Source organism: Dendrobium catenatum, unplaced genomic scaffold (genome assembly GCF_001605985.2).
Source record: "Dendrobium catenatum unplaced genomic scaffold, ASM160598v2 fragScaff_scaffold_1056, whole genome shotgun sequence".
NCBI classification, from domain to species: Eukaryota; Viridiplantae; Streptophyta; class Magnoliopsida; order Asparagales; family Orchidaceae; genus Dendrobium; species Dendrobium catenatum.
In genome coordinates this window covers 5,344,813-5,353,950 of record NW_021319518.1, presented here as the reverse complement: position 1 = coordinate 5,353,950, position 9,138 = coordinate 5,344,813, and positions in this window count along the sequence as shown.

Here is a 9,138-nt window from a genome sequence, read left to right as displayed (position 1 = left end):
ATCGTAGAGGAGCAAATACTTAAAAAAATATATAACAAAGGGATTTTTTTATGGCTAGTGGTATTGGAATTGCCTCCCATAAAGACCATTATTAAGGGTTCACTGCAATTTCAAACATACTGTAGTTCACATAGAATTTTCAAATCAAAATTTCAATATAATTATGTATCTATCATCAATACTAATATAATAAATATTGAAGATTTAGATTTAAGATCTATAGTATAAATTCTAACTTTTTTTTTTTTGACATTTTCTCCCTAGAAGCTAAGTCACTTACAGAGCATTAAACTGGCTTTCAAGATGATGGCAGATACTTTAATGATCCTTATTTCACTGATGCAAAGCCACTTATGCCCCCAGATTTCAATTGGTAGTTGAAAATGCCATAATGAAGGACTTAACAATCTAATATCATCTTAACTATATGTCTAAGAACAATTCATTGAATTCTTCAAAAAAATAAATATATAAAAAGCAAAATAAACCAAATTTATTTGCGATTGCCTACTAATAGTGTACTGGAATTTTTTTCACCACCAGTCGATCATACCTCTGTTGCATAATAAACTAGAAAAATACATTCACAAGTTAAGTATGAGAAACGACTGATCGAGGAGCAGCTCTGTAATCAGCAGGTAAGCCAGAGAAGACACTATGTACAGCCTTCAACAATCAATACAGCTTCGTAGCAAATTCTCCACAAAATCTTTGCCATCTGAAGAAGACAAACACTTCCCAAATCATACCTGCTTGTTGAACAGTAAATCTAAGAAAATTGCAGAAAAAAAATGAATAACCGCTCAGATTTACAGTCACTGAGAGGTTGAAAGTAATTGATTTATTTCTCAATAAAATGTGTTCCTCTCTCTCTTCTCCTCTCTCCTCGCTCCTCTCCTATATTAATATATATATATATGATGGAAAGAAAAAAATAATAATTTTAGGATTTTTTTAAGTAATAGAATTTATTATAAAATAAAGATAGAATAGCAACATTACAAACTTTACAATCTGAAACTCTCTATATGATAACACTTCCCTCATGCTGGAACATATATATCATAAAAATCCAAGTTTTTGTAAAGATTGGATAATCAAAGCGGCTCCAGAACCTTAATAAATAAACATGCTATGATATTCGCAAATTTTCATCTCTAAATTAAAAAAAAAAATTCTACTTGAATATGTTTTGGTCTACTGTGAAAAATAAATTTACTCTGAATATTTGATTATCACACTTAAGAATCACACATAACAAAAAAGTTATATTCTCAACTCGATTGCTTGATCTTCTAATAATATTCTACGTTTTTACTTCAACTCCACATATGTACAAAATTTGAAAGTCGACTTTAATTTTACACCAAATCCAGCATTATCAACATATAAGTATGCTTGAATTATGAGTGGTTGTGTTATTAATAAATTAATCCTTTTGCCAAGAAGTTTTTAATATATGCTTCATAAGACAACATTCCAATGATTCTCCTTTGGACTTCGCACATTCTACTAAATACACCAATAGCAAATAAATATTAAGTCGATTGACAGTCAAATAGATGAGCATACCAAAAAAGTGAAGATAGCAAAATATATCTTCAAAATTTTTCATATTGGAAGTCTATAGAGTATGCATAGATAATTTGTGTTGGGAATAAAATCAAGAAACAGAAATAATTAAAAAAAAAAGCAGCGGAAAAGAACATTAGGATTTAATGTGGAAAAACTTGAAACTAGGAAAAATATCACGAAGTCACACCACACCAAGAAGTTCACTTTGAATTTCAGGAGAAATTATACATATCACTTTTCTCATACTCTCATCTTTTTTTCACTCCACACTCAGTTCTACACTCAAATCAGACAGAGATGCAACCCTTCAATTCAAGCATGAAAAATGAGACAAAATTGCACAACCCTATTCGCAAAGTGATAGACCGGTCCAATGGACCGGTCCACGCGGGATTGGTTCACATTAAATGGGGCGGAACTCTTCCGCCCCCTGGATGCGCCGAACGCAACTGCAAGCCATGGGAGCCAATTTTGGAAGGATTTTGGGAGGGAAATTGAATGCAGGGATTGTTTAGGGAATTCCTTTTGATTTGTATGCATTAAATAGTTTGTTTTCCTAGGGTTAGGGCATCTTGAATTTGGCTGAAATTTGAGATCTCCTAGATTTAGGTTTTATTTGGGCTCTAGCGGCGTCTAGAGATTTGGGGAGAGATCGATCCTCTTCTCGAATTGAGGATCAAGTGTATCTTGCTATTTTCCATTTCGCTTTCATCAAGTAATACAAATTATCTACTATTTTTGTGATTTTGTGCTGATTTTTGTGAAAATTCTCGTTGTTTTAGAAGATTGATAGGAAATACTTGTGATCTACAAGTGTTCCCTATCACAAAGTTGTGGAGCTGGGGTTTGGAGCATTAAGATGCTCCACTCTATCTCTGAGTCTACTCTACAACGCCGTTTACAACACTGCGACATTGTGCTCTCTATCTTCAGCCCAAGCCTGAAGTGCTGCAATGCTCCAGCATACAACATTGTGGTGCTTGTACCAATAAAAGAAAAAAAAAATGGATGTAAGGCCCCTGATTATGAAGCAAGAGGAGCACTTCCCCCCTTAAACACCCCTCGGCGTCAAGCTCAACCATCGATATTGAGGTCTAAGACAATAGTACAACTTAATTGATCTACATAATCAGATTCCACATAAAATTGACAGTTTGCACCCTAGAAGCATATTCTTTACAATTATGTCATGAGCTATGAATATCCATGGGCTACTAAAATGCTTGTAGCAATCAATATTACCATTTAGATGAAATTTGATGATGAAAACCCATTAGCAAGAAATAAGTTTGACACTAGATCCCAAGAATGATGTCAAAGAGAGCCCCTATTTTAATATCCATTGTATATTTTCAATTGAAATCAAGTTGAACTTGTTGATACATCCTTAGAGTAGACATGCCAGAGAAAGAAAAACCACATCTATAAAATTAGGATGATAAATGACCAAGTGAGATAAAAGAGTATATTTGGCGGTGAGCACAATGTCTCATATCTTTCTAAATATCAAATTGGTAGATGGAAAATGGAGGTTATAGGTGGGTGCGTAGTTTTAGATGATAGAATGGTTGAGGGTGTATTAAAGGGAAGTTATTGTGATCAAAATGAGTATAGACCCACAGTGGAGAAAGAGTAGGTATTGAAGCAAGAGGTGGAAGTGGTATAATGAGAGGAAATATTCTACAAGAGGAGACTGAAGGCTAGTAAGGGGATGTTTCATAAATGTTAAAATTCATGGATGTGTAAAAGAAGTTTTTAACTACTATAAACTTTCTAATTCTGCAAAATAACTCTAAAAGATATATTTAAAAACGTGCAGAATATTTATCACATTCATGATCGAGAGAGTGAGTGAATGAAAAAAAAAACGCAACTTGCTTTAGAGTAGTACATGATACACTATTGATTAGGTACTAATTTCTTAGAATGGCATCTCACTAGAATTGTCATGAAACATTAAAGTTCAAACAACATCAATGAGATGCTGATCCTTATCTTTGATTGCACTATTTTGTTGGAAGGCATAAGGGCAAAATGACTAATGTATGATATCATTTTTAACATAATGAACAAAAAATGGATTGCATATATTCCAAGGCATAAGAAGAATTTTAAGAGAAATGAAAAATTAAACATTTATTTCTTGTTACAATTATACAAAGAAACCCAAGACCTCGAGCTACCACTTCAATATATATACCCAAATAACTCTAGTATGGTTGCCAATTATGGAGATACAGAAAGGAAATCTTGGATGAGTCAAGACACAACTTGGACCAAAAGCATCTAAATGTACTAGATCAAGGGAGCCTAACTATGAGAGGATGTTGATATTAGAAAGGGGACATGGTGGGTTTTTCCATACTCGCAGACTTTGCATTCAAAGACTGAGGGAAATTTAGTAAATATTGAAGGATGATTGATAGGATAATGCAAGTAATAAAAAGAGGCAGTGGAAGAGAGAACAATGGCTGCAATATAATGAGATATTAGGCATCACCAACTTTAACATTGCCATAAATTATCTTCGTCGTGTTGAGTTTCTGGAAAATACATTGCATTGAGAAAAAATATAGTATTTATAAAATTTTTGCGGGCTCCGAAAATTCGCACCCCGGCCTCCCCCACTCTCGGGAGAGTTTTAACGGATTAGGTTCCGAGATAAATTTAAGAAGGAAAATTCAGCTTGTAGATAAGACACTACCAAGAGATTTCAGCCTCATTTTGCGAGGACTCGATGATCTGAATTCTAGTTTCCTATTGGCATAAGCCCCTATAGTTAATTACCCCTCTCGACAACGAGAGAGAACTTTTGATTAAAGCTAGTCATCAATTAGACACATACATGTATCTGGCATATAGTAGCAGTATGGGTTTGGGTGTTTAAAGGTTTGATATTTAAAATTGAAAATTTCACCATCTTGTATTTAAAACAGATGGTGGATGTGTTTTACTTTAAGTGTTTAATGGTTTATTTCAATTTTAAATATTTGAATTTTGGTATTTTCTCATAGTTCTGAATTTTTTATGGGTGTTTAGGTGGCATTTTTAATATTTAGAATGTAACCCCTCAAGTTGAGATATACGTTCAACACGGCTATCAATGGAACATTTATGAGAAATTTCTTTTTATAGGTTGAACCTTGTCGACTCTAGATAGGGTCATTCACAGGCTTTATGCCTTTGTTGGTGAATTTTCTTTATTTATAAGCCTTAAATGCCTCATATTAACATACAAAAATAAATATCCCGGCCAATGCCGCGATCACATATTTGTTCATTGGTTCAAGTCGTGTTGACTCCTGTCCTATCAAGGAGAATGATCGGACTTAAAATTAAGTTCATCGCTTGACCCGCACAGCATTCTCAGACGTCACGTGTATAAATACAACGAACTCGTTGGGGCCCATAAGGGTGTATATTATTATATGTATGCATGTTAATGTGCTTGCATATGAACTTCTATGTTTTTCATGTATGCATGCTGGGATGTATGTGTGGGGGCATTTTTGGAATATTTCATGCTGATCACTTGTGTGGGTAACTATAAGTTGAATGTGCGTGACGCTCTATTCGAGAGCTTGTAGATGCCTTTTGTCCATTTGTATGCATGTTGTGGATCCGATGATGAGGAGTCACATTGCATGTTGCTTGTCGCTTGTTCCAAACAAGACATTATGCACTGCATGTCTTATTAAGTCTACTTGCAGGTCATCAGTAGCTATTTTGAGTTCACAAGCCTTGCATACGAACTATTACGCACACAACGTATTTCTTGTAGTGGCTCATAAATCGCGAGCTATAGTTAACCGACACTGTAAGAGATTAGATAGGGTTATGTATCTCATGTGAGGATCGACTGGAGTGTAAGGCTTGATTAGAGATCGAGTGGTGCTGTCAGGACGGAGGAAGATCGGCACAGGCAACAGTTTGAGGAAGATTTACGACTAGGGCAGGAAGGTAGGTCGGCGGCTCTATAGGTTCAAATGGCTTGGAGTGGAAGGAGGTCGGCAGGTTGGGGCCAGGAACAACAGTTAGAGGTAAAGTGTAAACGAGTCAAGTTTTGGCACTATCAAGCTCTGCTCGTCAGTCCAAAAGCGAGCTCGAATTAGAGCTCAAGTCGAGCTCGAACTCGAGCTTGTCCCATTATAAACGAGCTCAAGCTGACTCGCGAGCCTCGACAGGATCAATTAAATATTATTAATTATTTTAAATATTAAATATTATTAAATATTTTAAAATTTATTATTATTTTTTAAAAAATATTTAAATTTAATAAATAAAATAAAATTATTTTAAAAATATTAATAATTATTTGAGCTGGGTCGCGAGCTGAGCCTTATCAAACTCGACTCGTGAGCTCGATAAGCTCGGCTCACGATCCCATAAATTAACAAGTCAAGCTCCAGCCGACTCGACTCACTTACACCCCTAAGGAGGGGTAGGGTGAGGCCGGCTTGGTGGAGTTTGACGGTTTGAAGAAGGGAAGAGCTCGGTGGGCGGTGGAGTTGTGCGGCTACAGGAAGGAGGGAAGAGCTGCGAGCATTTTGTTGAATAGGGAAGAAAATGACGGAGCTGTGGGGGAAGTCAAAGAAGAATGAAGGAAGCCTTCATTCTCGTTTTAACAACATGAGCGGGAGTTCGACACAAGAAATGAGACCGTGATTTGCGCAGGGAACATAGAGATGATGTAAACGACGCCGACTTACAGGTATATTAGCGGGATTCGTGTAGGCTTTCGACAGGATACGAGGTTTTTTTTTTTTTTTTACCCGTATGTTGGCAAGAAATTTTAGAATATGAAAACATTATGTAGAGTTATTGAGGAAATACGAATAGGGTATTTCCATAAAAAATGGGGAAAGAGATTCATCAACAATGATGACAGGAAGAGAGTTTATATGATAAGAGAAAAATAAATGAGGGAACCTATCACAAAGGCTCCAAAATTTAAGACTCAAGATATACCATAATGAGTAGATTTATTAGAACCATAGGAGAAAATTGCACAACAAGAAGTGGTCTACAAATAGTGATATAGTAGATAATCAGATTCTTCATGGGGTAGAGAGAATTTCAAAAAGAGTAATATTTAAATCTATAGTAGTGATAAAATGTAGAGAAACTAGAGGATATTTAAACTTGACCCAATCACGATAAAAAAGTAATAATTTCTCTAATAGTGTCAACAAGGAGGAAAAAAATTGCGACCATAATAATGTTCATCAACTTGACCATGATTACCATCCTATCTTTAGTGTCAGCAACAAGTGTGACATGGCTTAGATTAAAAGAAGTTAGTGTACGAAGCTCAATCTCCTTGAGCATGTGAATGAAAGATGTAATGATATTGAGGACTACTCAACAACTCAGATTACATCTATTAACCTGTCAAGTAAAAAGAAAACAAGAAGAGTTAAAAATGATCAATTCATTTATGTATAGTTTGTAAATAGCAAAACACAAGCCCGAAACTCTTTCCAAAGAGGTTTGACGTTTCAACAGTTTGAACAACCCCAGCTATGTCCATGAGATACAGATTCTTAAATTTTCAGAGGAGCATCCAGTCATTGGTTATGTAGTATGACAAACATTTTATGAAATGGTAAACGCAAGAAAAAACTCCTCCAGTTAGTAGCTCAAGGTATTCAGCATATTACTTTCAAATATTTCTAATGATTGCTATTTGAATCATGCTATAGGAGTTCAAGAAAGAAAACAACTAATAGCTCTATTGAGTTTAATTGCATTGTATGATAATTCTCACTGGTATTTTCAAGAAAAAAACTACATTAAACCTACATTATTTCAGAATTTAGTAAACTACACCGCTTCAGATCCTGTCCTATGCAATTTATGGCCCCATATTCTGGGTGTGCCATGGGGGAATATTTCTGCGATAATGGAATGCACGCATTAATTATCTATGATGATCTTAGTAAACAAGCGATGGCATATCGACAAATGTCATTATTGTTACGCCAACCACCAATCCGTAAGGCTTTCCCAGGGGATGTTTTCTATTTACATTCCCGTTTCTTAGAAAGAGCCTCTAAACGATCGGACCAAATAGGTGCAGGTTGCTCAATTATGTTACACGTCATTAAAACACAAGCTGGAGATGTATCGGCCTATATCCCCACCAATGTGATCCCCATTACATATGGATAAATCTTTTCAAAAACAGAGCTCTTTTATCGTGGAATTAGACTAGCTATTAACGTTGGCTAATGAATTTTGAAAGAAGAGACAAGATGGGCAAGTAGTAAGTGGGTCGCCAAGAGAGCTAGCCGTTCCATACTCTAGCAAGCTCTCGCATGCCAGATGCAATAGAAGTCTAAGTATAGAAGTAGAAGCTCTTGATAAAAGATAAAGATCAAATGATAAAGGCATTCCCGCTGCTACAATTGGAGTTAATAGTTCTAGTTCAGTTGCAGTAAGAGCTACTGCTGGAATAAGCAATGCTAGTGACTTGAGGAGGAACCACTGTGAAAAATGTTCACGTAGAAGCTCCTATTTCATCTGCTGGTATAGACAAAGTTGGATATTCTCTGCTCCTCCCATTGGCCACTTCTAGCGCCTTTCTCTCCTTCAGTAGATATAATTTGTCATGTTTTAGTGTTGCAAGTTGATTCCAATTTCAACAGTGCATAGTAGAACTCTAGGGACCTTTACCATCTAATCGAGCAGTGTATAGCAACCTATGACTTTTAATTTGTGACAATAAGCTACATAGCTAAATACTACTGTTTGATCAATGCATGTTGTGAGTTTATTGCAATGCATATGAAGCTGAAGATTTAGTTTCATTTTTGAACTTTTTAAATTGAGATTAGGGCACTATCTTAAGTTATCCAAACTTAAAATGGTGAGGTTCCTCCACAACATTCATTTTGTCATGACCTGTTTTGGAAGATCATTGGAAAGTTAGATGAAGATCATTTGACTGGAATATAGAGTTTTAAAAACCTATTAATATATAAATTAAGTATGTATAAAACAGACAAAGGTAGTATGTACTTATGTATGGCTATTAGCAAAAATATATTTCGTAGTTAACTTGTCTGCTCTACTTTTATATTCCTCATCTTTGCAAGTTTTTTTTAGATTAATTTATTTTACTCGATATTGAGAATGGATCAATCAAACAGACAGCCTACATGTTCAGCTGATAACATGTGGGAGAAGGTAGTTGGAATCACTTTATTGAGTGTAAAGGTATTGATAGAAGGAAACAATTTAAATATCTTCATTGCGGAATTACATACAAGGGTGGAGGCATTAATAAGATGAAGCAACACCTAACAAGTATTAAAGGTAATTTTGCTTCATGTAAGAAAGTCCCATAGGAGATGCAAGAGAATTTAAAAGAAATGTCAAAAAGAAAACAACAAATGCAAGAGGACTTGTAGCAGAGTATGATTGTGTTTGATAATGAAAAAATTAGAGGAAAAAAGAGATTTGTCTTCACTTCATAAATCACAAAGTTCGGATGCACATTATAAAGAAATTGATAAAGGAAAGAGAATTATTGCTGAAACAAAGAACTTTTTTTGCGCCTAA